The sequence below is a fragment of the Apium graveolens genome, chromosome 2 (assembly GCF_009905375.1).
Source record: "Apium graveolens cultivar Ventura chromosome 2, ASM990537v1, whole genome shotgun sequence".
Classification (NCBI taxonomy): domain Eukaryota; kingdom Viridiplantae; phylum Streptophyta; class Magnoliopsida; order Apiales; family Apiaceae; genus Apium; species Apium graveolens.
Genome location: NC_133648.1, coordinates 203,038,661 through 203,066,411, shown reverse-complemented (window position 1 = coordinate 203,066,411; position 27,751 = coordinate 203,038,661). Strand labels below are relative to the sequence as shown.

General features: G+C 36.7%; 1 long non-coding RNA gene across 1 annotated transcript in view; it reads left to right on the top strand.

Moving 5' to 3' along the window:
* LOC141706147 (uncharacterized) overlaps positions 1-27,530 on the top strand; it is an 83,052-nt gene extending 55,522 nt beyond the window's left edge. Inside the window, exon 3 of the long non-coding RNA XR_012568672.1 lies at positions 27,381-27,530. This is a non-coding gene — a long non-coding RNA (uncharacterized LOC141706147). The remainder of the gene's footprint in view (positions 1-27,380) is intronic.
* The last annotated feature ends 221 nt before the right edge of the window (positions 27,531-27,751 follow it).

Below are 27,751 nucleotides of genomic sequence, written 5' to 3'. Positions count from 1 at the left end.
AAATGCTAAAATATAGTAAAGATATAACTTTATTTGTATAATTTAAAATATTAAAATAATTCAAAATATTTGTATAATATGTTTTTGATCAATTAATATTGCTTATCTAAAAGAATTCTTTTTAAAAGGCTAGTTTTTTCAAGTGAAAAATGAAAAAAGATATATTTAATATATCATCGTAGGTTTAATAAATCTCGTGAGATCTTATATCAAATTTCGATATTTTTAAAACCGGGACAACTCCCAAAAACAATTACGCTACCAGTGAATTTAGTAATTTAATACAAATAATCAATTGATTTGATTCTATCAAGACCCAAATACATTAATTTATATTAAGATAAGATATTAAAATATTCACATTATTGATAAGATATTCTCTACGAGGTTGTAATTTAAATTTACTAAACGTAGAAGGTGATGATGTTTTTCGGCCGAGTCATGTAGTCAAATTTTGAGTATTTTTTTAACAATAATCCAAGTTTTGATTTCTGTTAGGAATATGTGTATTAGTTTGATGATAAGTTAAGCAAAACACTTAAGTAGAAATCTAGTGTTTGTAGCCTCAACGGATAAGACCATCTTGGCTATCCGTTGAAGGAGTAGCCTTACTTAGCAATAAGTTTGGTATATAGCACATTTCTCTCTCTGGTTTCAAGCTGTAATTCTTAGATGTTGTTAGGAAATAATCAGTCATGTTGACTACTAATGGATGTACAAATAGGAGGGCTAATTGTAATATTTCATGCCTTGTAATTTTGTATAAGTGAAGAAGTGTCAACGGATATTGAAGACCTTCAACGGATAAGAAACAAAGCTTCAACGGATGTCTCTAATGCTTCAACGGATAATATCCATCAACGGATAAGTGCTTCAACGGATAAAGCCTCAACTGCTAAAGCATCAACGGATAAAGCCATCAACGGATGAAAGCTTCAACGGATGCTCAGTCTCATAGCAGTTGATAGTGACAGTTAACAAAGCTGACAGAGGCACATGGATTGACAGAGATGTGGTAGCCTATTTCAGGAACAGTAGAAAAAGCAGCCGTTTTTAGTCTGGTTCAAAATGGAAAGTCAACAGATAATTCCATATTACACTGGATAAAATGGAATAGAAATAAGTGGAGAACTATTTTCTTATTGTACTTTATCTTTGTCTTCACTTGTAAACTTGGTGATATATAAACCAAGTAGTAGCTAGTAATTAGATGTGAATTTTCCCTGAGCTGTTTAGAAATATCAAGAGAGAAAATCATCTAGTTTGTACTAGGAAGCAGCTGTGATTTAATTTTGAATCACAGATTTTCTGAAATAACACATCTCTGGTGGAACAACAAATCCACCAGAAAAGTTTTTAAGTTCTTTGTGTTCATTACATTTGTGTTTGAATATATATCTGTCTGCATCAGCTCCAAGCAATTCACACACATTTGATCACTCAAACACTTAGCCTTACAAACTGCTCAAAACTTGAAAAAGTTTTGAGATTTACATTCAACCCCCTTCTGTAAATCTCATTGTTAGTCCACTGGGAATAACAATTGGTATCAGAGCAAGCTCTTAACATATAAAGAGTTTAAGATATATTCTGCTAACATCATGAGTGCACAGAAGAACTCTCCTGTTACCATCATGAATAGGAAGGATATTGGTGTAAAGATTCCAGTCCTGGAAAAGGATAATTATCATCACTGGAAAGTAAAGATGCATTTACATCTTCTTTCTCAAGATGAAAGCTACATTAACTGTATTGAAAATGGTCCTCACATCCCTCACAAGGTAGCCACAGCTGCTACTGCAACAGTTGCTGTTGGACAGTCTATTCCCAAGCCAAGAGCAGAATGGACTATTGAAGACATGGAAGAAATCCGCAAGGATAAGAGAGCCATGAACATTTTGTTAATGGCTTAGATCAAGATATGTTTGACAATGTCATCAATTGCCAAACTGCAAAGGAAGTTTGGGACACTGTACAAAGCATCTGTGAAGGTACTGAGTAGGTCAGAGAGAACAAAATGCAGCTTCTTATTCAACAGTATGAATATTTTCACTTTGAAGAAGGTGAATCATTAAATGATACCTTCAACAGGTTTCAGAAACTGTTGAATGGATTGAAGCTGTATGGTAGAGTGTACCAAGTCAAGGATTCCAACTTAAAATTTCTTAGGTCTCTGCCAAAGGAATGGAAGCCCATGACTGTCTCCTTGAGAAACTCTCAAGATTATAAGAACTTCACACTTGAAAGATTATATGGAATTTTGAAGACTTATGAACTTGAAATGGAGCAGGATGAGCTGTTGGAAAAGGGAAAGAGAAAAGGAGGAACTGTTGCTCTTGTAGCTGACTGTGAGAAGATGGAAGCCAGGAATGAGGAGAAGACAATGCCAAGTCTCAAAGTTGGCACAAGCAAATCAGAATCAAGCAAGGGTAAAGAGCAAGTTGCTGAGGATGAAGACAATTCCAGTCAGGATGAATCTGATGATATTGAAGAACATTTGGCCTTTCTGTCAAGGAGGTTTGCAAAGATGAAGTTCAGGAAAAACACAAAGTTCACTAAGCCAAACAAAAACATGGTGGACAAATCAAAGTTCAAATGTTACAACTGTGGCATTAGTGGACACTTTGCAAGTGAGTGTAGGAAGCCAAATTCTGAGAAAAAGAAATTGAGCAAGTTGATTACAAAAAGAAGTATTTTGATTTGCTCAAACAAAAGGAAAGAGCATTTCTCACTCAAGATGATTGGGCAGCAGATGGGGCAGACGAAGATGATGATGTGGAATATGTCAACCTAGCCCTGATGGCAAATTCTGATGAAAATGAAACTAGTTCATCAAGCAACCAGGTAATTACTACTGATCTCTCTCAGCTCTCTAAACATGAATGCAATGAAGCCATAAATGATATGACCAATGAATTATATCATTTGCGTGTTTCCCTTAAATCTCTAGCAAAAGAAAATACTAGGATCAAGGAGAATAATGTGTTTTTAAGTGATAGGAATGCTGTGTTAGAGGATCAGGTAATTGAGCTTGAAAAGATAAAACTTAAATGCCTGACTGTTGAGAGTGAACTAGCAGAGGCTGTTAAGAAAGTGGAAATTCTTTCTAAACAGTTAGAAAGTGAGCAAGAGGGTAATCAAGGCCTGGAAAATATCTAGGGATGTCAGTGTTCAGATTGCAAAGGTCCAGGGAATTGAATCATTCTGTGAGGATGCCTGGAAGAAAAACAAAAAGAAGTTAGAATTATTTGATGGATTATCAACGGATGTGGAATCAACGGATGATGAAAGTTATCCGTTGAAGGAAGAAAAGGAGCATCCGTTGAAGGCTCATCAATTAAAAACAGGCAAGTTCTTTTAAAAATAAAAAGAATGATTCAACTCTCAAGAACTTTGTCAAAGAGGAGCTAGCACATCCAGAGATGTTAGTAAGGTGAATATAGGACATATGACTTTAGATCAGCTAAAAGATCGACTTAAGTTGGTTGAGGATAAGAAGGAAACTAAAAGAAAATCTAAAAGAAATGGGAAGGTAGGGATTAATAAACACAACAATTACACACCTGATAGGTATGCTCCTAGAAAAAGCTGTGTGCATTGTAAAAGTGTTAATCACCTATCTGATAATTGCAAATCTATTAAAAATCTCCCATGCCTTCAAATCCCCTCCATACCTAAAATGTCTATGTCATCTATGCATGCTATGCCTGTTATGTCTCACCAGAATCCCCATGCACATTTTGCAAACATGCCATACATTAACAATCCTTATTTTACTGCATTTAGTATGGCCTCAAATGCCATATAGTATGCCTATGTGGAATAACATGCTTGCTAACATATGCCTTATCAAATTCAATCAAATGTGTTAAATGATTCTGTGACTAACCCTACACTTCAACCAACCACATCTGAGACCAAGGTTGACCCAAAGTTAACTAAGTCAAAAGATGCAGGAGGAATGAAGTCTAGGAAAAAGACTAATAAGGGTGGACCCAAGGAAACTTGGGTACCAAAATCAACTTGATTGATTTTGTTGTGTGCAGGGACAAAGAAGGAATCTATGGTACCTGGACAGTGGTTGTTCAAGACACATGACAGGAGATTTCACCCTGCTCACAGAGTTTAAGGAGAGAGCTGGCCCTAGCATAACCTTTGGAGATGACAGCAAAGGATTCACTATGGGATATGGCTTGATTTCAAGAGAAAATGTCATCATTGATGAAGTTGCATTGGTTGATGGTCTCAAACACAATTTATTGAGCATCAGTCAACTATGTGACAGAGGGAATACTGTTTCCTTCAATTCTGAAGCCTGTATTGTCACAAGTAAAAGGACAATAAAGTGGTTCTAACTGGAGTTTAGAAAAGGGAATGTGTACTTAGCTGATTTCAACTCTGCTACAGATGCAGAATCCATTAACTTGTCTTCTCAGCAAAGCCAGTTCCCGGTTGAAAGTTGCTATGGCACAAGAAGCTGTCCCATTTGAAATTCAAGGACAATGAATGATCTAGTCAAACAAGGACTTAGTAGAGGAATGCCCTCTAGTGGAATCACAAGGGATGGGACTGTTTATGCTTGTCAGAAAGGAAAAGCAAAGAAAGTTATCCATTCAGTAAGAATGCTTGAATCTGCAATTGATGAACACCTGCAACTTCTACACATGGATCTTTTGGACCAGTCAATGTATTGTCAATTTTCAAGGAAAAGATACTGCCTAGTGATTGTAGATGATTTCTCAAAGTATTTATGGGTTTATTTTCTTGGAATCAAAGGAGAAGCTAGTGAAATCATCATCAATCATATCAAGCAAGTCAACAATCATCCTGATTTCAAAGTAAGGAATATTGGAGTGACAATGGAACTGAGTTCAAGAATTCAACCATGAAGATGTTCTGTGAAGGAAAAGTGGGATCATGCATGAGTTCTCAGCTCCAAGAACTCCACAACAAAATGGTGTGGTGGAAAGGAAGAACAGATCACTAATTGAAGCTGCAAGGACAATGCTTGAGGAGTCAAAACTCCCAACTTATTTTTGGGCTGAGGCTGTTAACTGTGCATGTTACACTCAGAATATTTCTCTAATCAATCAGCAAAATGCATGACTCCCTATCAATTATTCCATAAAGAAAACCACTTTAAACTTTCTACATGTCTTTGGTTGCAAATGCTACATCTTAAGGAATCAATCTGATCACAAAGGAAGTTGATGCAAAGGCTGATGAAGGAATATTTGTTGGTTATTCTGCTGGAAAAATCATATAGGGTCTACAATCTAAGAACCAACATTGTCATGGAATCTGTACATGTTGTGTTGATGAATAAAAAGATTGATGGCTAACCAGATGAGGGACATCATGAAGGACTCAAATTTGACAATATTGAGATATGTGATGATAGTGAAGATGAGAATGATGAAGAAGGCATGCTCAAGAAGAAACTTAGAGCTCTGCCTTTTGGATAATGCACAGAATGCTGCATCCGTTGAAAGTCATAATTCAGCTTTCCGTTGAAAGAAGCATGGCAGCATCCGTTGAAAGACAAAGTGCAATCATCCGTTGAAGTTCATAAGCGAACTGATCCGTGATCAGCAGTATGTCAACGGATAATCAATCACCTAGGGGGGGGGGAGCAGTTGATAGAGCTCCCAATTCCTTTCAAAGGATTCAGCAACTCAGGGGGGATTTCAACAAATCAACATTGGTCTTATCTACTCACATCATGACACTACTTGAGGCAGACCTCATCAGGGCTAATCCTACCACCGATCAAGGAAATGGACCAAGAAATCATCCCTTTTGAACTGATCAATTGGTGATGCTACAATCAAAAGTTACAAACTAGAAGGGGGCTGGAGGGACTTAAGATGAATGGGTCTGTATAGGAGCTTGCTTCTATCCAAGGAGGAACCTAAGCGAGTGGAAGAAGCTCTTTTGGATCCAGATTGGATTTTAGCAATGCAAGAGGAGTGTTAGGTCACACACACACTGTAGAGGGGGTGAATACAGTGTATAGTACACTCAAATCGAACTTTAAGAACTTAAGTAACAGAAAACAAACTTTATTGAAACAATAAACTCTGTTACAGTATGGAACTGTTACCTCTCAGTGATGAACAAATATCACGAGAGCTGCTAGGGTTACAATAATAATCTTTTCTATAATGATAACACTTATAGTGTAAACCCTATGTCTGTGTTTATATACTACACAGTTACAAGATAATCGCTAATTGATATGGAATATAATTCTGCTTCCTAAAATATATCAATCAGATATCTTTTCTTCCAAGTATTCCATTCTTCACGGAATTCCTTCTTCATGCATATCTCTTCTTATGTTTATCTCGATCTTCTTTCCTTTAATCAGCTACTGTCCTTATCTGATTGTCCTTCAGCACTTAAGTGTTCTGATATCTATCTTCTGCTCAATTATCTCCTGATAATATAAGTACTGGATATCCTTAAGTCCTGATCTTCAGTATAAGTACTGATCAACAGTTAAGTACTGATTTATCCTGTCACTAGAAGATACTGAAAGCTAAACATAAACATATAGCCATGACATTATCAAATATATCTAACAATCTCCCCCAACTTGTAAATTAACAAAATATACAAGTTTAAAAAGATATTTGATGATGTCAAAGAAACATTAAGTACAAATGTATGAGAAATAGACTAGATACCTACAACTTACAGTCCTTAAAGTTTTTAAACCAATTTCAACTTTTGATAACAACTTCAATCTGTTAATATCAGAATTTAAGCATTGTAGATCTTTGACTTGGCTTCTTCATTTTCTGATCTCTCTGATGTCAGGAGTTGTCTGAGATAGTTCTTCAACAAACATTTCTCAGCATATCTTAGTTCATCAATCATTCTCCTTTTAACACCTTTAAGCTCTGCAGTATTTTCACCAGTTTGAAAGATTGCAGCTCTGAGATCATTAATCTTAGCTTTTCTTAACTCCTGATCTAGTCTTATGACATAAGCTTTGTCTGACTCAAGATTGAATTCAAGTCCCTTAAATACCAAGATACGTTCTGATCTGTGCAGTATTAGGCTTCATATCAACAATATCACCATTGTGATCTCTGTACTTTGGAACATATCCTACTGTCAGACTTACCAGAATAAAGCCTTTTCTGTCTCTGAATCTGTTCTTTTAATTAGTTTGCAGCAGTCTCTGTTATTCTGTCATCCACTTGAAGTAAGAAAAAGTACATGCTCCAATTCTTCAAAATACTTCAAAGGAACGGCATTTTGTCTTATATGATAAACCCTACCATCTGTCATGAAATACAACATGATTGTATTCTTTCAAGTAGGTATGGTAAACCATCTGTATAGATTCCAGTTGATTCAATCTCTCAGGAGTTTGCTCCAATACCTGGTTCACTCAAGGAAGTTAGATCATTGGTAGTGTTGTGTACTCTTCTTTCATCAGCACTTCCCAATCCAGTTTTATCTCTAGCTTCCTTTCCAGTACTACTCTTGCTTCAAACCACTTGCAGTAGTCTTCAAAGATGAGTCTGTTTTGCTTTAGTGAATCCTGTAGGAGTGTCTATGATCTATTTCTGATATCAAGTTAACTTGAGCACTGTCAGAGGTTACTTGCTTCTTCTGAATATCAGAACTTACAATTTCTTGACTCTAAACAACTGAGCCATGTCAGAAGTTGTTTTAAGAACTTTTCTTGTAGTCAGAGCAAGATCATCTTTTCCATCAGTAATTTCTTCTTCCTCAGGAGGTACATAAGGCTTGATAGGTTCACCAACCTTTTCTTTACCCTTGGATCTTGGATCTATCTGTGGTTGTGATCTAGCCAAAGTGCTTCAGTATGTGTCCTTTCTTTGATCACAATGCCCTTTAGGTTTGAAAGTAACTTTTTACCAGAAGCTTCAGATTTAGATGTGACTTTTCTCTGATTTAAGTCTGGCTTCTTCTTCCGTTAAACTTTCCAAGTCCATCCCTGGAATTTTCTTGAAGAAATAACTGTCTTGACATTTCTCATCAAGATCTAGAAGTTCATCAGAACTTATCATTTTACCAGCCAGCAGCAAACTTATTCTTTTCCCAGTATTAGAACTTGTTCTGCTGCTAGTTGTCTTGATGTAAACCTTCTACCGTGACTATGACCATACCCATTCCAGAGGTTCCTTGGTCATCTTTTTCCATCATCCTTTCCTTGCAGTGTCTTGTTGGTTGCGCATTTGGACTTGATTACCTTCTCCCCCTTTTTGGCATCAGCAGGTAATAAAAGAGAGATAAGTAGTTCCACTGAGGTCTGGATTTCAGTAAGTTGCGATTGCTGAGAAGCTTGATTTGTCAGAATTTGATCAATCTGAGCTTGTTGTTTCTCTTGAGTTTTCTCAATATAAGCAACCCTGTCAATGGTAGGTTGGAAGAACTTTTTCTTATCAATTTTCCAAACTTGTTCCTGTTTGATAAAGTTCTCCTGAATCTTGTGTAGCTTGGCATGAGTATTGGAATGAAGACCTTGTAGATGTTTAGTACTCAATGCAGTGACTAAGCTGGGTTTTAAAATCATCAGAATTTAACATTTCATCAGCTTTAGTCAGGTGTTCAGCAAGATGTAAAGCATTTGGAACACATGAAACTGAGTTCCATTCCTTAGTCCACTCCTGACCTGCAGGAGTTTCACTCCAAGGCACTGGTGCATCCCTGATAACAAACTCCTTTACCAGTTCAGACTTAGGAAGAGTCGGTGGAGGAGTAAGTCCTGAAGGACCTGCTTCATCAGCATCTACAGTTGTAGCAGCTTCACCAGTATCTCCAACATTTGCAGCATCAGAACTTAAAAAATCAGTATCTTCTGATAAGACAACAGTGTGAGTAGCAATGGAGGCTTCAGCATCCTCTAATTGCTGATCTGAGACTAAGTTCTGATCAACAGCCATATCCTGATGCTCACCTAAAATCTGATCATCAACATCTTGATGCAGAGAAGGTGTTGTTGATAACTCTGGAGCTTGAATAGCATCAGTAACAGGTGTTGTGAAAGGATTATTTGCTGTTGGAGCTTCTAAGAAAAGAATTGCAGGCACAACCAAGTTCTGAATATCAATTTTAGCACTTGTGCCTGGATCAACAAGAGACACAGATGGTGAGTTAGCCTTGTCAGATACAGCTTCCTGAGATGGAGTTGATGGAGAAGAAGTGACTGGAGCAAATTCCTTGCCTTGTGAGATCAGAGATTCATGATCCCCTTCCTTAGCTGCTTCTTCCTCATCATCTGAAACTGGCCTTTGTGCCCTCTGTTTCTTGTACTTCCTTGTTGATTTGGATTCCTTGGGAGTTTCAGGAACTATCATACGTCTAAGCCTCTTGAAAAGCCTAGAACCCCCCACTTTCAGAATCCTTCTGAGAAGTTGCTTTCTCAGCTTCAATCACCACAGGTTCTGAAGAAGGAATCTGTTCCTCAGAATCTGATTCATCTCTCAAAGTAAATCTCCTCCTCTTTTGAGGTGTTTGAGGAACAGTTTTTGTTCTCTTTGGCTTAGAGGATGGAGACTTCACAGTAGGTGCTGAAGAAGAAGGTTGAGCAGTCTGTGAAGTGGAGAGATAGGATTTGAGATAAGTTCTGAGGGTAGGTTGAGTAGAATGAGAGGTAGGTACTGAGGTTGATGGATTTTGGGTGGTTGGAGGTGGTTGGACATCAGAGTAAACAGATCTATAAGTATCAGGATCAGCATTTACCAGGATCTGTTTCACAGACTTGGAATCTGTAATGGTCTAACCACTTTCTTCTTAGTATCAGCATTTACCAGGTCATTAAAGTACCTTTTTGCAACCTTAAAAGGTGGGGTTTGAGTGCTGACTAAATGAGGTTCATCAGTACAGTAAGTGTAAATAAGTTGACAGAATCGAGCAAAATAAACAACATCTTTATCCTCTGTCATCCTATCCCCAATAAAACCAATTATTCCAGTTGCAAAATCAAAATGAGTTTGATGGATAATAGCATACCCTATGTGCTGACTCAGAATTGGGATAGCATCAAAATTTGAACATTTGTTCCCAAAGGCTTTGGTGATGCAATCAAAGAAGAAACTCCATTCTCTTCTGATATTAGCCCGTTTCAACTGTCCAAGTTTCATCAGACTCTTTTCATATCCCAATTCAGCCATTAACTCTCGAAGGGCTGAGTCCTCTGGAACTGAGAAAGTACAATCCTCTGGAAGATGTAAAGCCCTGCGTACTGTACCAGGAGTGACTACAAAAGATGAATCACCCACTTGGAAGATAATACTGGGAGTTCCACGGTTACCACCATCATCAAAAATGCCAGTCCTCCAGAACCTCAGAACTTGTTGACTTGAAAATAATTCAGGCTGAGTTAAGGCGTACCCAACCTCACTATGTGCAAGAAGATCTTGCACAAAGTGCAATTCAGATGGAGCTTCAGCATGATCAAGAATTGCAGCATAGTTGTTTGGAACAAACTTAGCTCCATCAATGATTAAATCCTTTGGTGCCATGTGAAAAAAAAATTGAGAATTAAGTATGCCTGATAGGTGTTTGATATAATATCTATATGAAAACAACGGAAATAGTAAAGTGAAGGAGAGTAAAAGTAAGAAGAGAGATAAAAGATGAAGAAATTAAAAAGATTAAAGAAATCTTCTCTCTGCTGTACTTATACAAAAAAATATTACCGTTGGACACCTGTCAGACATGCAGTAATAACGGATAGTTACTGGGCTCGAGAAAACAGTAATCATTACTTACCCATTTGCCGAGTTTCAAGTAAAAACTGTTCCATTTATCAAGGGAAACAATTCAAATTTTAACCCGTTATCACTGATTGAATTATTTGTCACTGCAACATTAATATTCTGAAAATAAATCATGTTAAAAATGACCGAGATAATTTCGATGAATAAGTGCTGACAGAGAATCAGAACTTAAATAAAAACAAAATTTAAATGGTCATCAGAATATCAATCACGATTTATCAACACAAGATAAAATAACTCAGAGACAAAATCTTGAAGTAAAAACAGTTTTCATTAATATATCAAGTCAATACATTTATGAAATGGAAATTACATCAATACAAGATTTTCCCTAAGCTTCTAACCCTAACATCAACAGCTTTAGTCCTAGCTAAGAAGCCTGACAAAGCTGAGGATGAAGAAGAACAGGAAGAAGACGAGATTAAGTCATCTTCCTCTTCCTATCTTCGACGAACAAGATGGCGAGTCGTATGATTCGCTCTTGCCGACGGATAGCTTCCCGCCTTTCCTCCTCCAATCGCTCCAGATGGCGATGGTAATCCATATAGAAGAATAGGAGGTGAGTTAGCACCTCCTGTGGGACAGAATCCCAGATCTCCTCAGGAATGGCTGTTACATGCCACTCCTGCTGCCAGTCGGCACAACTTAGCTCCATTGTGAAGGTTTGGTTGTTCAAAAACATGTTGTATCGAACCATTGTGTTTTTGATAGAAGAAGGAGGATAAGTGTGTGAGAAGAATGTGATGGAAAGACTGATGTGAAGTGGTTGCTTATATAGGCAAGAGAATGCGAAGAGACGCAAAGATATTTAATGCTGACAGGTAGAATTAATTCTACCTCGTCTCCCTAGACTTTGAAAAAGAATAACAGTCATTGGAAAGAGGAAGCATGGCTAGACCGCACAAGACACAAGAAACAGTGGACTGTTCAAGTACGAATACCATTAATCCTAATCATAGTGACTATTAATCTTCCACTTCAACATATTCTAGTTCTAACTGAGACTGTTATCAAATTTTATTCACAGAGAAGCCAAGTAAAGGATTAGACTGAGAAATCAGAACTTAGACCTATACCAGAACTTAACAGTCATCAGAACATAATTTCTTAACTCGAAAAAGGAATGCCCATCTTAGTAAATACTCATACAAGTTCTGAGTTATGGACGTCAGGACTTAATCATCAGAACGTGTAACTTAGAACTTGTCCTCAGAATTTGTGCAATAATGACACAATGACTGTTTATCTAAAATAACATAGACCACCACAGAAATTTTCATCATTCAGATGGAGTGATTAGTGTGTGCATTAAGCTAAAAACAGACAAAGAGTAAAGTCTGATTCACTTCAGTATATCTTAGAAATAAGGCATAACTAAAATTTTGCTAAAGAGCTGTCATTGTCCTGAAACCTACTGAAGAATGAGTTTATGCTTGAGTCCACCTCAACTGTTTTGTGCTAATTTTATGCATCTTTTGAAATTCTATTTTACAGTGGCTTCTCAGTGTAAGTGAGTCACGACTGTTTATCAGAATTTATGCTATTTTCAGAGTATTTCTCCAGTAATCATAGAGTGTGAAAAGTCACCAAGAAAATATTTAGCTTTTCTGATGCATATTTACTTAATACCAGCAATGCACTTGGGTCGTCCCTTACTCTAGATCTCAAAGGAGTACCTGATTTTAATCTTTGATCTTTTTGCTTTTTCTTTTGATAAGAGAGGTCTATCAGCACTTAGTACATTCAGCAGTTTTACTAGTATCAGAACTTAACAGATGAGTAGCATTATTCTAATTTGTGACTTAGTAATAAGATATACAAAGTGAACTTAACTAAGCTCAGTTATCAGAATTTGCTAGTGTCATAAGATTTCCACTGAAATAATTACTTCTTCCATGGAATCATTTGTTTATTGAAGACTACTAGGTCAGTATCTAGCACAGTTATCCTCATAGGATTGAATAGGTACTAGAACAGATATATCACTTATCAGAGTTTAGAAACATATATCAGACAACAGTCAGTACTTAAAGACATTTATCAATTAAGCACATAATACACAATGAGATTAATTCTGGAAATACTGAGCATAAAGTCTGATAACACAGAACAAGTCTAAGCAGATTTAGAGAAAGAACCTGAAACCATTCCAAGTTCATTTACCAATCTTGTAAAAGTAGCTTCACATAATGGTTTTGTGAAGATATCTGCCAACTGTTGATCTGTGGGAACAAAATGCAATTCCACTGTACCTTCATCCACATGTTCCCTGATGAAGTGGTACCTGATGCTGATGTGCTTTGTCATTGAGTGTTGAACTGGATTACCTGTCATAGCAATAGCACTTTGATTATCACAGTAAATAGGGATTTTGAAATATATTAACCCATAATCCAGTAACTGATTCTTCATCCAAAGAATCTGTGCACAACAGCTTCCTGCAGCAATATACTCTACTTCTGCAGTTGATGTGGAAATTGACTTTTGTTTCTTGCTGTACCAAGAAACCAATCTGCCTCCAAGAAATTGGCAGCTTCCACTGTCTTTGGCTCAGTCTGAGAGAGAAAAGAATTATAAAGACACTCATTTGAAGTACCTGTTCTAGTTCTGACACCTGCATCAGGATTTCCAATTATCAAATCAGGTGTATGTGATTTTGTCCACTTCCTTGCAGATGGAAGGTTTTCTCTAGAACTGGATGCTCCCCCATGATCCATGCTATCTTCATTTTCATTTTCTGATGCTCCCCCTGAAACTATGCTCTCTGAGTTGGATTCTTCAGTATTTAGATTTTCAGCACTATCAGAACTTGGCTTATCAGAACTTGACGAATCAGAACTTGAAGAGCCAGATGTATGTTCGGATGTTTCTTGAGATGTGGTAGGATCTTGAGTATGCTCCCCCTGCATAGGTGCATCTTCCTTTAACATAGTCACCACAGTTTCAATAACATCAGAGTTTAATCCATCAGAGTTTGCAGTATCAGGACTTAGACTGTCAGGATTTTCAGTATCAGAATATGAGTCTTCATTTTCAAATCTCAGCTGATCATGGTCAACGAAATCTTTAAGACCAGTGATCTTCTTGTCATCAAAAGAGACATTGATAGATTCCATGACCACTTTTGTTCTCAAATTATAGACTCTGAAGGCTTTTGTGGAAAGTGGATATCCAACAAAGATTCCTTCATCAGCTTTTAGATCAAACTTTGATAGCTGTTCAGGATGAGTCTTGAGAACAAAACACTTGCATCCAAATACATGAAAATATTTCAGATTTGGCTTCTTTTTCTTCACCATCTCATATGGTGTTTTTCCATGCTTGTTAATGAGTGTTGCATTTTGAGTAAAACAAGCAGTCTGCACAGCTTCAGCCCAGAAATAGGTTGGAAGCTTTGCTTCTTCAAGCATTGTACGTGCAGCTTCAATGAGAGTTCTATTCTTCCTTTCAACAACTCCATTTTGCTGTGGAGTTCCAGGAGCAGAAAATTCCTGCTTTATTCCATGGCTTTTGCAGAACTCTTCCATTATCAAATTCTTGAACTCAGTGCCATTATCACTCCTTAAAATTTTCACAGAATCTTTGACCATTTTATCCAGCTGTTTGACATGATCAGTCAAGATAGATGCAGTTTCACTTTTTGTGTGCAAGAAATACACCCATGTGTATCTGGTGAACTCATCCACTATGACCAACGCATACTTCTTCTTTGCAATAGACATGACATTTACTGGACCAAATAGATCAACATGTATAAGATGATAAGGCTCAAGAATTGATGAATCAGTCTTGCTCTTGAATGAAGATTTTCTTTGTTTGGCTTTCTGACATGAATCACAAAGACCATCAGGAGCAAATACTGTGTTTGGCGTTCCTCTCACAAGATCTTTCTTGACCAGTTCATTTATATTGTTGAAATTTAAATGAGAGAGTTTCTTATGCCAATTCCAGCTTTCTTCAATTGATGCTCTACTTAACAGACAAATTGCAGAGCCATCAGTACTTGTTGAAAGCTTAGCTTCATAAATGTTACCACGTCTGTATCCTTTTAGAACAACTTTGCCTTTAGATTTACTCACAACTTCACAGTGTTCTTCAAAGAAATCAACATGATAACCTCTGTCACAGATTTGACTTATACTCAGTAGGTTGTGTTTAAGTCCTGAGACCAGAGCTACTTGTTTAATTATGACATTTCCAAGATTGATATTGCCATATCCCAATATTTTTCCAATGTTGCCATCTCCATAAGAAACACTTGGGCCAGCTTTCTCCACAAAGTCTGATAGCAGGGCCTTATTTCCAGTCATATGTCCTGAACATCCACTGTCTAGAACTAGAATATTTTTCCTGTTGCCCTGCAATCACAAAGACCACTAATTATTAGTTTTAAGGACCCAGACTTGTTTGGATCCTTTGGCCTTATTAAGTTTGTTAACATTTGCAGCGGATTTAGCATCAGAGTTTATGTTAACATTTTTCTTATCAGAATTTACATTATCAGACTTTGAATCAGAATTTACACTAGAAGGAACAATGGAAACTTTCTTCAAAGAAGGTTTTATTTGATAATAATCATAGTACAAAATATGATATTCCTTACAAGTATAAATGGAATGCCATAAACTACCACAATGAAAACAAGGATTTTGTGGTTTGTATCTAACAGACTGACTCTTAACTCCTGATTTTGAAGTTAAGGAGTTAATATTCTTATTTTTCCTGCAAAAAGAAGCCAGATGGTTAGAACTTCCACAGTTATGACATGTTTTCCTAGGAGCATCAGGAACAGGTTTATAATCATTGCTTTTATTCACACCTTCCTTTCTATTCCTATTTTTCCTAGGTGATTGTACCTTGTTTGCATTCTTGACATCTTTCAGCTTATGCTTAAGCTGCTTCTTTGTCATTAAGCCTATGTTTACTTCAGCTGTCTTTTCCTGTTTTAGTTTGTCAGAAGTTAATTCCTCTTTAACTTCTGATTTCTCATTATCAGATTTTACAGTTACAAACTTAACAGGTTTTAACTTTGGCTTTTGCTTAACAACAGGCTTAATTTCTTCAGTTCCTTTATCATTCTTATTCTCTCCATAACCTAAGCCCTCTTTCCAATTTTCACTACTTAGCAAATTTTGAGTTGTTCTGCCGGAGTTAGTCCAAGTCCTGATTATCTCTCTTTCCTTTTCTAACTCAGTTTTTAGAGATTCATTCATTTTTAGCACTTCATCCCTAACATAAAAAACATCATCTCTATCCTTCTGAGTTTGATGGAACATGACTAACTCTTTTTCTAAGAAATCATTCCTTTTCTTAAATGCAAGATTTTCAGAAGTTAATCTTTCACATGTTAAAGTTTGGTCTCTATAGCTAACAAACATGGTTTTAAGATATCTTCTCAACTCATTAATATCATCAGTATGAAAAGCATAAGTAGTCTGAGGTACCTTTGTTTCAGCAGCTTCAGAACTGCTCTCAGCACTTTCTTTATCAGCATTTGCCATCAATGCATAGTTCTCCTCACTTTCAGAGTCTGAAGTGTCTGTCCAGCTTTTCTGCTTTGTGACAAGAGCCTTGCCTCTGTCACCCTTTACCTTCTTGCAGTCAGGAGATATGTGGCCTTTCTCACCACAGTTATAGCATTTAACATTGGTGTAATCTCCTCTGTCAGACTTTCCTCCTATGTCTTCAGATCTTCTGAAATTCTTCTTATCAGAACTTATGCTTTTTCTGGAAAACTTCTTTCCCTTTCTGAACTTCCTGTATGCAATCTTGGTGATTCCTTTCACCATAAGAGCACACAGCTTCATCATCTCCTCATCAACATCAGTCTCAGGCAAGCTTTCAGAATCTGAGTCATCATCACTCTCAGAACTTGATGACTCAGTATCAGACTTTATGAAAAGAGCTTTACCCTTGTCTTTCTTCGAGGAAGCTGCTTTGGGGAATTCTTCTTCAGCCTTAAGAGCAACTGTCTTTGACTTTCCTCCTTTCCTCTTGCTTCTTTGTTCCATCTCCAGCTCATGAGTCTTGAGCATTCCATAGATTTCGTCAAGAGTTGTTTCATCAAGATTGTAGTTGTCTCTTATTGTCGTTGCCTTCAAATCCCAGCATTCAGGAAGAGCTAACAGGAACTTAAGGTTTGAATCTTCAAGATCATACTCTTTATCAACCAATGACAAATCATTCAAAAGTTTGACAAATCTATCATATAAATCATTCAATGACTCATTAGTCTTTGAGTCAAAGTGTTCATACTCTTGAGTGAGTATTGTCTTCCTGTTCTTCTTAATTGTGTCAGTTCCCTGACACCTTGTTTCCAGAGCATCCCATATCTCCTTAGCAGTCTTGCAGTTGATTACCCTGTTTGACATTACATTATCAATGGCACTATGCAGTAAGTGTCGTACCTTAGCATCCTTAGCAATTGATGCTATGTCCTCAGCAGTATAATCACTCTTCTCCTTTGGTACGGTCATTGCTGCTTCACCTGCAACTGCAACAGCGAGTTTGGTTGGTTTGTGAGGACCTTCCTTGATTCTATCCAGGTATTCTGGATCTGTTGCTTCCAGGAACATGGTCATCCTTACCTTCCATATGGGATATTCAGATGGTCTCAGTATGGGGACTCTGATGGTCTCATACCGACTCTGAATTTGTGTCTTTGGTGGTTCCTCAGTTGTGGTAGGCTTAGTTGGAGTTTCTGTGTCCTGATCTTTAACTGTATGTAAGTTAACAGATAGGCTCTGATACCAATTGTTAGGTCACACACACACTGTAGAGGGGGTGAATACAGTGAGTAGTACACTCAAATCGAACTTTAAGAACTTAAGTAACAGAAAACAAACTTTATTGAAACAATAAACTCTGTTACAGTATGAAACTGTTACCTCTCAGTGATGAACAAATATCATGAGAGCTGCTAGGGTTACAATGTATAATCTTTTCTAATAATGATAACACTTATAGTGTAAACCCTATGTCTGTGTTTATATACTACACAGTTACAAGATAATCGCTAATTGATATGGAGTATAATTCTGCTTCCTAAAATATATCAATCAGATATCTTTTCTTCCAAGTATTCCATTCTTCACGGAATTCCTTCTTCATGCATATCTCTTCTTATGTTTATCTCAATCTTCTTTCCTTTAATCAGCTACTGTCCTTATCTGATTGTCCTTCAGCACTTAAGTTCTGATATCTATCTTCTGATGATTATCTCCTGATAATATAAGTACTGATAGTCCTGACTTCCAGTATAAGTACTGATCAACAATTAAGTACTGATTTATCCTGTTCACATAAGATCTGAAAGCTAAACATAAAACATATTAGCCATGACATTATCAAATATATCTAACATCATTCTCAAAAGGTCTGCAAGGACCCTTTTCTCTTGTGCCCAGCATTTGAGTTTATTATTCTCATTGGATATAACCAAACCTTCAGCAACATGGTTAGCCAATAACATAAAGAATCTAGCATAGTAGATGTTATGTGGTCTATTAGCTTTGTTACCTAATCTGGAACCTAATTCTAGCATAACACAGTTGCTAAAATTAAAGTACCTATCAGAAACTAGCATATAGAGCATATTAACAAGAGATGAAGTTATAGCATCAAAATTGCTAATCTTCCCAGAGAAAACCTTAATAAAGGCATCTCCAAGAAAACTCCATTCTTTCCTAAGGCCTTTCCTTCTAATACTACCTAACTTGCAGAATCAAAAGCATAGCCTATGGAATCTAGCATAGCAGAGACATCTTTATCAGTGTGTGGTGTCATGGCATTATTCTCAGGCAACTTAAAGCAAGATTGTAAATCATCACAATTAATGCAATAGTCCTTACCTTTGAGAGAGAAGGCAATAGTCATATCTGTGGAGTTGAACTCTGCAGTTGTCCAAATCTCCTCAATCACCTCACAGTAGATGGTTGGGGCTTCCAGCATTGCATAGCTTAGTTTGCAGTTTTTGATGAAGTCCATCATCTTGTGATAATCAGAATGGGCTTCATTCTTTTCAACCAAGGCTATGAAATTATTCTTTTCATAAACAAATCCTGTTTGAGACATAATTTTGACTACTGGTGCCATTGTTGTGAGTAGAGGTTGCAGAGAAAAACTTGAAAATTTAGAGAGAAAGAGAATAAGAATTGCAAGAAAGCGTAAAGTGAGAATAAGAGTTCAATTGGGCTTTTATACTTTCTTGAATTAAAACGTAAATAAAATGATTAAATGATACTTTTAAGTAAGTTACAGCCGTTCAAGAACAAAGAAAACTGTAGACATTCTGAAAACTACCTTAAATACAATTACATACAACACTGTATATCTGTATCAACGGTTGAGTAAAAGAATCAACGGCTGTGACTCACTTATAGTAACTGACGTGACACTTCAACGGATAAGGGAAATAGTTATCCGTTGATGAACAATGCCATTTTATCCGTTGAAGGATAAAATTACCAGAAATGTATTTGTCTTTCAACGGATAATGAATATCCGTTGATAGAACAATTTTGGCTTTCAGCGGATAGAGAATATCCGTTGATAGGATAAGTCTTAATTAAAGCCAACTTTGTTCTTGCAGCAAATTTCATTTCAGGCTTCAAGACAGATTATATAGAAGACATAGATTATGAATAATTAAGCATACCTAACTCACTTACTAATCTTGTGAATGTTGATTCATCAAGTGGCTTGGTAAATATATCTGCAATCTGCTTTTCACTTGGAACAAAATGAAGTTCCACTGTACCTTTCATCACATGTTCCCTAATGAAGTGGTACTTGATATCAATGTGCTTGGTTCTTGAGTGATGCACTGGATTTTCAGTAATGGCAATGGCACTTGTGTTGTCACAGAATATTGGAATTTTGTCAACAGTCAGACCATAGTCAAATAGTTGATTCCTCATCCATAGTATCTGTGCACAGCAACTACCAGCAGCAATGTACTCAGTTTCAGCTATTGATGTGGAAACAGAATTCTGCTTCTTGCTAAACCATGATACAAGCTTGTTCCCTAGAAATTGACAGGTGCCTGTTGTGCTTTTCCTGTCTATTTTGCAACCTGCATAATCTGCATCTGAGTAGCCAATTAGATCAAAACCAGACTCTCTAGGGTACCAAATTCCTAGATTTGGAGTCCCCTTGAGATATCTGAAAATTCTTTTAATAGCCACTAAGTGAGATTCTTTAGGGTCAGCTTGAAATCTAGCACAGAGACATGTAGAAAACATTATATCAGGTCTACTAGCAGTTAAATATAAAAGTGAGCCAACCATGCCTCTATAACTTGTAATATCCACAGACTTTTCAGCCTTGTTTAATTCAAGCTTAGTGGCAGTGGCCATGGGAGTTTTTGCAGGTGAACAATCCATTAAGTCAAACTTCTTTAAAAGATCATATATATATTTAGTTTGACTAATGAAAATTCCACCACTAACTTGTTTAACTTGTAAACCAAGAAAGTAAGTTAGCTCTCCCATCATGCTCATTTCATATTTACTTTGCATTAATTTAGCAAACTTTTTACAAAGCTTATCATCTGTAGATCCAAATATAATATCATCTACATAAATTTGTACAAGTATCTTAGAGCCATTAACATTTCTAAAGAAGAGAGTTTTGTCAACAGTACCTCTTGTGAAATGATTATCTAGAAGGAACTTTGACAAAGTCTCATACCAGGCTCTAGGTGCTTGCTTTAGTCCATAGAGTGCTTTCAACATATAATACACATGGTCTGGAAAATTTTGATCTTCAAAACCGAGAGGTTGGCTTACATAAACTTCTTCCTCCAATTCCCAATTTAGAAATGCACTCTTAACATCCATCTGATAGACTTTGAAATTGGCATTAGCTGCATAGGCTAGAAAGATTCTGATGGCTTCAAGTCTGGCAACTGGAGCAAATGTTTCATCAAAATCTATTCCCTCTTGTTGAGAATAGCCTTTAGCAACCAATCTGGCTTTATTCCTTATGACAATGCCATTTTCATCCATCTTATTTCTGAATACCCATTTTGTGTCAATAGAACTCTTGTTCTTTGGCTTGGGTACCAGCTTCCATACTTTGTTCCTCTCAAATTGGTTTAGCTCCTCTTGCATTGCTAAAATCCAATCTGGATCCAATAGAGCTTCTTCCACTCTCTTAGGTTCCTCCTGTGATAGAAAGCTACTATACAGACATTCATCTTGAGTAGCCCTTCTAGTTTGTACTTTTGATGTAGCATCACCAATGATCAGTTCAAAAGGGTGATTCTTGGTCCATTTCCTTTGAGGTGGTAGATTAGCCCTAGATGAGGTTGCCTCAGTATTGTCATGATGTGAGATAGAATGTTGATTTGTTGAAACTCCCCCTGAGTTGCTGATCCTTTGAAAGGAATTGGGAGCTCTATCAACTGATGAAGTGAATTGATTATCCGTTGACAGACTGCGATCAACGGATGTTTCATTATGAACTTCAACGGATGATGCACTTTGTCTTTCAACGGATGCTGCAATGCTTCTTTCAACGGAAGCTGAATTATGACTTTCAACGGATGCAGCATTCTGTGCATTATCCAAAGGCAGATTCTGAATTCTTCTTGAGATGCCTTCTTCATCATTCTCACTTTCACTATCATCACAGTATATCTCAATATTGTCAAATTTGAGTCCTTCATGATATCCCTCATCTGTTAGTCCATCAATCTTTTTATCATCAAATACAACATATACAGATTCCATGACAATGTTGGTTCTTAGATTGTAGACCCTATATGATTTTCCAGCAGAATAACCAACAAATATTCCTTCATCAGCCTTTGCATCAAACTTCCCTTTGTGATCAGATTGATTCCTTAAGATGTAGCATTTGCAACCAAAGACATGTAGAAAGTTTAAAGTTGGTTTTCTTCTCTTGAATAATTGATAGGGAGTCATGCATTTTGCCTGATTGATTAGAGAAATATTCTGAGTGTAACATGCACAGTTGACAGCCTCAGCCCAAAAATAAGTTGGGAGTTTTGACTCTTCAAGCATTGTCCTTGCAGCTTCAATTAGTGCTCTGTTCTTCATTTCCACCACACCATTTTGTTGTGGAGTTCTTGGAGCTGAGAACTCATGCATGATCCCACTTTCTTCACAGAACAACTTCATGGTTGAATTCTTGAACTCAGTTCCATTGTCACTCCTAATATTCCTTACTTTGAAATCAGGATGATTGTTGACTTGCTTGATATGATTGATGATGATTTCACTAGCTTCATCCTTTGATTTAAAAAAATAAACCTATGAAAACTTTGAGAAATCATCTACAATCACTAGGCAGTATCTTTTCCTTGAAACTGACAATACATTGACTGGTCCAAAAAGATCCATGTGTAGAAGTTGTAGTGGTTCATCAATTGCAGATTCAAGCTTCTTACTGAATGATACTTTCTTTTGCTTTCCTTTCTGACAAGCATCACACAGCCCATCCCTTGTGAATTCCACTAGAGGCATTCCTCTAACTAAGTCCTTTTTGACTAGATCATTCATTGTCTTGAAATTCAAATGGGACAGCTTCTTGTGCCATAGCCAACTTTCAACTGGACTTGCTTTGCTGAGAAGACAAGTTATGGATTCTGCATCTGTAGAGTTGAAATCAGCTAAGTACACATTCCCTTTTCTAACTCCAGTTAGAACCACTTTATTGTCCATTTTACTTGTGACAATACAGGCTTCAGAATTGAAGGAAACAGTATTCCCTCTATCACATAGTTGACTGATGCTCAATAAATTGTGTTTGAGACCATCAACCAATGCAACTTCATCAATGATGACATTTTCTTTTGAAATCAAGCCATATCCCATAGTGAATCCTTTGTTGTCATCTCCAAAGGTTATGCTAGGACCAGCTCTTTCCTTAAACTCTGTGAGCAGGGTGAAATCTCCTGTCATGTGTCTTGAACAACCACTGTCCAAGTACCATAGATTTCTTCTTTGTCCCTGCACACAACAAAATCAATCAAGTTGATTTTGGTACCCAAGTTTCCTTGGGTCCAGCCTTGTTAGTCTTTTTCCTAGACTTCATTCCTCCTGCATCTTTTGACTTAGGTAACTTTGGATCACCCTTGGTCTCAGATGTGGTTGGTTGAAGTGTAGGGTTAGTCACAGAATCATTTAACATATTTGTTTGAATTTGATAAGGCATAGGTTGTGCAAACATGTTATTCCACATAGGCATATTGTATGGCATTTGAGGCATACTAAATGTAGTAAAATAAGGATTGTTAATATATGGCATGTTTGCAAAATGTGCATGGGGATTCTGGTGAGACATAACAGGCATAGCATGCAGAGGTGACATAGACATTTTAGGCATGGAGGGATTTGAAGGCATGGGAGCATTTTTAGCAGATTTGCAATTATCAGATAGGTGATTAACACTTTTACAATGCACACAGCTTTTTCTAGGAGCATACCTATCAGGTGTGTAATTGTTATGTTTATTAATCCCTACCTTCCCATTTCTTTTAGATTTTCTTTTAGTTTCCTTCTTATTCTCAACCAACTTGAGCCTATCTTTTAGCTGATCTAAAGTCATGTGTCCTATATTCACCTTACTGACATCTCTGGATGTGCTAGCTCCTTCTTTGACAAAGTTCTTGAGAGTTGAATCATTCTTTTTATTGAGACTTTTATTTTTAAAAGAACTTGCCTGTTTTAATTGATGAGCCTTCAACGGATGCTCCTTTTCTTCCTTCAACGGATAACTTTCATCATCCGTTGATTCCACATCCGTTGACAATCCATCAATTAATTCTAACTCCTTTTTGTTTTTCTTCCAGGCATCCTCACAGAATGATTCAATTCCCTGAACCTTTGCAATCTGAACACTAACATCCCTAGATGTTTTCCAGGCCTTGATTACCTCTTGCTCACTTTCTAACTGTGTAGAAAGAATTTCTACATTCTTAACAGCTTCTGCTAGTTCACTCTCAACAGTCAAGCATTTAAGTTTCATCTTTTCAAGCTCAATTACCTGATCCTCTAACACAGCATTCCTATCACTTAAAAACACATTATTCTCCTTGATCCTAGTGTTTTCTTTTGCTAGTGATTTAAGGGAAACACGCAAATGATATAATTCATTGGTCATATCATTTATGGCTTCATTGCATTCATGTTTAGAAAGCTGAGAGAGATCAGTAGTAATTACCTGGTTGCTTGATGAACTAGTTTCATTTTCATCAGAATTAGCCATCAGGGCTAGGTTGACATATTCCACATCATCATCTTCATTTACCCCATCTACTGCCCAATCATCTTGAGTGAGAAAAGCTCTTTCCTTTTGTTTGAGCAAATCAAAATACTTCTTTTTGTAATCAACTTGCTCAAATTTCTTTTTCTCAGAATTTGGCTTCCTACACTCACTTGCAAAGTGTCCACTAATGCCACAGTTGTAACATTTGAACTTTGATTTGTCCACCATGTTTTTGTTTGGCTTAGTGAACTTTGTGTTTTTCCTGAACTTCATTTTTGCAAACCTCCTGGACAGAAAGGCCAAATGTTCTTCAATATCATTAGATTCATCCTGACTGGAATTGTCTTCATCCTCAGCAACTTGCTCTTTACCCTTGCTTGATTCTGATTTGCTTGTACCAATTTTGAGACTTGGCATTGTCTTCTCCTCATTACTGGCTTCCATCTTCTCACTGTCAGCTACAAGAGCAACTGTTCCTCCTTTTCTCTTTCCCTTTTCCAACAGCTCATCCTGCTCCATTTCAAGTTCATAAGTCTTCAGAATTCCATATAATCTTTCAAGTGTGAAGTTCTTATAATCTTGAGAATTTCTCAAAGAGACAGTCATGGGCTTCCACTCCTTTGGCAGAGACCTAAGAAATTTTAAGTTGGAATCCTTGACTGGGTACACTCTACCATACAGCTTCAATCCATTCAACAGTTTCTAAAACCTGTTGAAGGTATCATTTAGTGATTCACCTTCTTCAAAGTGAAAATATTCATACTGTTGAATAAGAAGCTGCATCTTGTTTTCTCTGACCTGCTCAGTACCTTCACAGATGATTTGTACAGTATCCCAAACTTCCTTTGCAGTTTGGCTATTGATGACATTGTCAAACATATCTTGATCTAAGCCATTAAACAAAATGTTCATGGCTCTCTTATCCTTGCGGATTTCTTCCATGTCTTTAATAGTCCATTCTGCTTTTGGTTTGGGAATGGATTGTCCAACAGCAACTGTTGCAGTAGCAGCTGTGGCTACTTTGTGAGGGATGTGAGGACCATTTTCAATAAAGTTGATGTAGCTTTCATCTTGAGAAAGAAGATGTAAATGCATCTTCACTTTCCAGTGATGATAATTATCTTTTTCCAGGACTGGGATCTTTACACCAATATCCTTCCTATTCATGATGTTAGCAAGAGGATTCTTCTGTGCACTCATGATGTTAGCAGAATAGATCTTTAAACTCTTTGTATGTTAAGAGCTCGCTCTGATACCAATTGTTATTCCCAGTGGACTAACAATGAGATTTACAGAAGGGGGGTTGAATGTAAATCTCAAAACTTTTTCAAGTTTTGAGCAGTTTCTAAGGCTAAGTGTTTGAGTGATCAAATGTGTGTGAATTGCTTGAAGCTGATGCAGACAGATATATATTCAAACACAAATGTAATGAACACAAAGAACTTAAAAAAAACTTTTCTGGTGGATTTGTTGTTCCACAAGAGATGTGTTATTTCAGAAAATCTGTGATTCAAAGAATTAAATCACAGCTGCTTCCTAGTACAAACTAGATGATTTTCTCTTTTGATATTTCTATACAGCTCAAGGAAAATTCATATCTAATTACTAGCTGCTACTTGGTTTATATATCACCAAGTTTACAAGTGAAGACAAACTGTAAAATACAATTGAAAAGATTCTTCACATGTTTCTTCTTCATTTCTCTATCCAATGCAATCTAGAGTAATCTGTAAATCTTTGAATACTTCCTTGTTTGCATCAGAATGGAAATGCTGCATTTTCTTGATTCCTCCTAGAGGCTTCCACATTCCAGTATGTCTCTGTCAATCCATGTGCCTCTGTCAGCTTGTGAATTGTCACTATCAACTGCTAATGAACTAAGCATCCGTTGAAGCTTTCATCCGTTGATGCCTTATCCGTTGAGGCTTTATCCGTTGAAGCTTTATCCGTTGATGCATTATCAGTTGAAGTCTTTATCCGTTGAAGCACTTATCCGTTGATGGATATTATCCGTTGAAGCATTTATCCGTTGATGGATATTATCCGTTGAAGCATTGTTTCTTATCCGTTGAAGGTCTTCAATATCCGTTGACACTTCTTCACTTATACAAAATTACAAGGCATGAAATATTTACAATTAGCCCTCCTATTTGTACATCCATTAGTAGTCAACATGACTGATTATTTCCTAACAACATCTAAGAATTACAGCTTGATACCAGAGAGTGAAATGTGCTACAATACTAAACTTATTGCTAAGTAAAGCTACTCCTTCAACGGATAGCCAAGATGGTCTTATCCGTTGAGGCTACAAACACTAGATTTCTACTTAAGTGTTTTGCTTAACTTATCATCAAACTAATACACATATTCCTAACATTTTCTAATATATCGGGACTGATTTATTTTACTAAATCAGCATTACTCCAAACATTCTTAAAAATGTTTTCGAGTCTTCAAAATGATTTTTAAAGGTTAGGGCGGATCCCAAAACTCATTTTTTTATATTTAAGATCTTCCTTTCGAAGGGGATTTAAATACTCGCTCAAAACCTGAGGGATCCGGCTCTGTGGTGTATTTTATATTTGCAACAAGGTTGTTGTTTTGATAAAAGAGTTTTTGATTACTTAACCAACACTTGGGAAGCAAAATTCTTGGAACAAGTTAATCCATTAACAGGCACCGCCTGGAAAATATCGGTGAGTTTTCCTTTCCTTGGCAAACTCCTGTAATGAGTTCATCATCCAATTGGATATTTCTGCAACACTACCCAGAGCACTTCGATAGAAAGGCTACGGCTGGGCGATTGTTGAGTGTTGGCAGGGTCGAGTTTTCAAAATGATGGTTTTATCAAATAAAGTATCTCGTAACTTTATTTTATTTTGATGATATTTCAAAGATTGATTCTATACAAGTTTTGTCTTGTAGCTTAATCTATGGGATGAACTATTTATACATTGAACGGTGGTAGTTCAAGTAGTATTCAGAAAAGTTATAAGTATATTGGAGTATCTTGTAACTTCATCTTTTAAACTTATATCTAGTAAATGATTATCTTGTGCATGTCAAAGATTTTCAGAAAAACGTTGAGACAAGGTTAGATATATGAGATCACCTTGCAACGATATTTTTATACATTTATAAACTGGAACTCTGTGTATATTATACATGTCAGAGGATTTCAAAGATTGTAAAAAGTATATAGGTATATATACTGAATATTTTGTGACTTGGTCGCGTTAAGATATCAACTTGGTTCATTTCTTCTTGACCAAGACTTTCATGAGTACTATGAGAATGCTCATATATTGTTAATTATTATACATATTATTTCGGTGGGCTTGTTGCTCACCCTTGCTTTCTTCTTTCATCACACAACAACAGACAGACAAGATGAACAGGACCAAGCTCCCAATTTGCGAGCGGATAGGAAACGTTCCGCAGTTTCCTATAGGCGTTGATGTCGCTGTAGCTGAGGTCGAAACTACCAATAGGCTAGGCTTTCAACTTTTAATGTACCAGACTTATGTATCTTTATGAATTGTAATAATGGCAAAGAAATGTGAATTTATTTAGAAACCCTTTTAAGGTGTAACAATTTATAATTGTGGAATAAAATGACTTGTGTTATTTTTGATATTCATCTCTGAGACTATAACTTGTGGTGTGTGTGTGTGTATATTGTGGGGTCACAGTACTCAGTAGTTGGTTGACTGTTAAGATAAAGTATTGATAAAGGAAATGGAACTCGTGAC